The 3496-nt window shown below is 44.1% G+C and overlaps 1 protein-coding gene across 1 annotated transcript in view; it reads left to right on the top strand.

The window, feature by feature from the left end:
• CNTNAP5 (contactin associated protein-like 5) overlaps positions 1 to 3496 on the top strand; it is an 866926-nt gene that overhangs the window by 734460 nt on the left and 128970 nt on the right. The window lies entirely within an intron of this gene.

The raw sequence follows: 3496 nt of genomic DNA on the forward strand, positions 1-3496 counted from the left end.
GCTGCACCTAGGGATTGGGCCTGCCCTCTGCCACCCGGGAGCAGGCCTAAGCCAGCAGGGCATTATCTCCCGAGGGGTCCCAGGCTGTGAGAGGACACAGGCCAGGCTGAGGGACCCCCCTTTCCCCCCTGAGTGCACAAATTTTTGTGCATCAGGCCTCTAGTACAAGAATAAACTCAAATGGATTAAAGACTTAAATAGAAGATTTGATACCATAAAATACCAGAAGAAAACATAGGCAGTAAAAATCTCAGACATTTCTCTCAGTAACATTTTTTTTTTTCTGATGTAACTTTTGAGCAAGGGGAACTAAGAAAAAATAAACAAATGAGACTACATAAAACCAAAAGGTTTTGCACAACAAAGGAAACCATCAATAAAATGAAAAGATAACCCACCAAATAGAAGAACAGATTTTCCCATGATACATCTGATAAGGGGTTAATACCCAAAAGGTATAAAGTACTCATACAACTAAGTCTGGCTGGGGTGGCTCAGTTGGTTGTAGCATCACCCTATGAACCAAAGGGTCACGCTTCAATTCCCAGTCAGGGCACACATGTAGGTTGTGGGTTAAATCCCTAGTTAGGGCACAGGCAGGGTGCAACCAATCCATGTTTCTCCCTTTCCCTATCCCTTTTTTCTTTCTCTGTCTTTAAAATCAATTTAAAAAATCCATACTCGGCTAGCATGGCTTAGTAGTTGAGCATGGACCAACCTAGGAACCAGGAGATAACGGTTCAATTACTGGTCAAAGCACATGCTTGGATGTGGGCTCAATCCCCAGCAGGGGGAATACAGAAGGAAGCCCATCAGTGATTCTCTATCATCATTGATATCATTGATGGTCCCTTCTCTCCTTCTCCCTTCCTATCTGAAATCAATTAATATATATTAAGCCTTAAGCCAAAGGATCCACTCTGTGCTCTCCCTGCCCACACCTTGAAAAAAAAAAAAAAAAAGAAAGGAACTCGTATAACTTAAAACCAGAAACACAAAAAATTCAATAAGAAAATGGGCAAAGGACCTATATATACACTTCCACAAAGATATACAAATGATCAATGGACATATGAAAAGATGCCCAAAGTCAATAATCATCAGAGAAATGGAAATTAAAACCACAAACTGATAGCACCTCACATCTGTTCGATTGATTATCAATAAATCAACAAACAAAAAGTATGGCAAGGATGTGGAGAAAATGTCAACCTCATGTTGGTGGGAATGCAGATTGGTGCAGCCACTGTGGAAAACAGCATGGAGTTTCCTCAAAAAATTAAACTTGAAAATGCTTTATGACCCAGCAATTCCATTTCTGGTATATAGCCAAAGGAACCCAAAACACTAACTTGAAAGAATATATGCACCCCTATGTTCATTACAGGGTTATTTACATAGTAGCCAAGCTATGAAAGAAGCCCAAGAGAATAGACAATGAATAAAAAAGCTGTTGTACATATATACAATGAAATATTACTTGACCATTAAAAAGAACACAATACTGCCTGGCTGGTGTGCTCAGTGGTTGAGCATCAACCAATAAACCAGGAGGTCATAGTTTGATTCCAGGTCAGAGTACATGCCCAGTTGTGGGCTGGATCCACAGTGGGGGGTATGCAGGAAGTAGCCAATCAGTTATTATCTCTCATCATTGATGTTTCTATCTCTCTCTCTCCCTTTCCCTTCTCCCTTCCTCTCTCAAATCAATAAAAATATATATTTTTTTAAAAAAGAACACAATACTACCCTTTGTGACAGCATGAATAGATCTAGAGGGCATTATATAAGTGAAGTAATTCAGACATAGAAAGAATAATACCATATGATTACACTTATATGTGGAATCTAAAGAATAATATAAATGAAACAAAACAGAAAATAAACCCATAGATACAGAAAACAGAGTGATGGTTGCCATGGGAGGGGAGGTGTGGACTGGGTGAAAATGTGAATAGATTGATAAGAGGAGATTGGAAATACAAAATATTTATGGGAATGTAAAGTAGCATATCTATACTAATAAAAGGGTAATATGCTAATTAGACTGGACATCTTCCGGATGACCATCCAGGCATCCTTCCTGACAAAGCCGGGCCTGGGCGAAGCCGCCCACCCCGTGGTCCCAGGCACCAGCGCCTGTGCCTGCAGCCCAGAAGATGGAGAAGCCACCTCCCTGTGGTCCCAGGCACCAGCACCTGTGGCTGTGGCTCGGGAGATGGAGAAGCCACCTGCCCACGGTCTACTGCAGCTGCAGGAGGCCCAGGTAAAGCCGGCCCAGGTCCCAGGTGCCTGTGGTTGGTTGGAGGAGGGAACCCTGGGTCCCGGGTGTGGGGCCGAGGCATAGGCAGTTAGGGGCAGAAGTGGTTAGGGGTGTTGAAGCAGGCAGAGGTGGTTAGGGGTGATCAGGAAGGCAGGCAGGCAGGCAAGCAGTGAGGAGCCAGTGGTCTGGATTGTGAGAGGCATGTCCAACTCCTGGTTTAGGCCCAATCCCGTAAGGCCTAAACTGGCAGTTGGACATCTCCCGAGGGGTTCCAGATTGGAGAGGGTGCAGGCAGGGCTGAGGGCCCCCACCTGTGCATGAATTTCATGCATTGGGCCTCTACTGAAAGATAGCCAGTTGGGGGTGAGATCAGGCCAGCAGGGGAGGGCAGTTGGGAGCGATCACATCAGCAGAGGAGCAGTTAGGCAACCAAAGGGCTAAACAGCAGAACAACCGTCCAGATGACCATGCTATGACATGCACTGGTGCCAGGCCAGCCAAGGCAGGTTCGATGAGATTGGTCGGTGGGTCCCCATCATTGCTCAATGATCACCCCCACAGCTGGAGTCCCAGGTCACTGGCCAGCAGGGTGATCAATTGTGAAGGAAGGAGGATGGCGGCAGACACGGCAGCTCTAGGCCAAGATGGGTATGGGTGGGGGCAAGGCCAGTTGCCAGAAGCTGGAGGAAGCCCATGTCCCAGTTTCTGGAAGCCAGAGGGAAGCTAGTGCTGGCAGCCAGAGGAAGGATAACCTACCCTTGCAAGAATTTCGTGCGTAGGGCCTCTAGTATAGTCAATAATATTTTAATAACTATGTATGGTGCCCATTGGGTACAGGAATATTAGGGGGAACACTTTTTAAAGTTCATGATTGGCTAACCATTATGCAGTACATATGAAACTAATAAAAATAATGTTGAATGTAAACAGTCATTTACTTTTAAAAATATAATAATTTTGAAAAGGAGCAGCATTTCAATTATCAAAATAAAGTGTTTTAATCACCATTTTATACACCACTTATATTCAAATGATGATGACAGTTGTATGAAGTGGCCTTCCTTATCTCTTGTTATGGCCTTCACTTTGAGGTCTATTTTGTCCAATATAAGTATTGCTACCCCAGCTTTCTTTTCCTTTCCATTTGCCTGAAAGATATTTTTCCATCCCTTCACTTTCAGTCTGTGTGAGTCCCTTCTAATGAGGTGGGTCTCTTGTAGACAGCAAATGTAT

The sequence above is a fragment of the Myotis davidii genome, unplaced genomic scaffold, assembly GCF_000327345.1.
Source record: "Myotis davidii unplaced genomic scaffold, ASM32734v1 scaffold249, whole genome shotgun sequence".
NCBI classification, from domain to species: Eukaryota; Metazoa; Chordata; class Mammalia; order Chiroptera; family Vespertilionidae; genus Myotis; species Myotis davidii.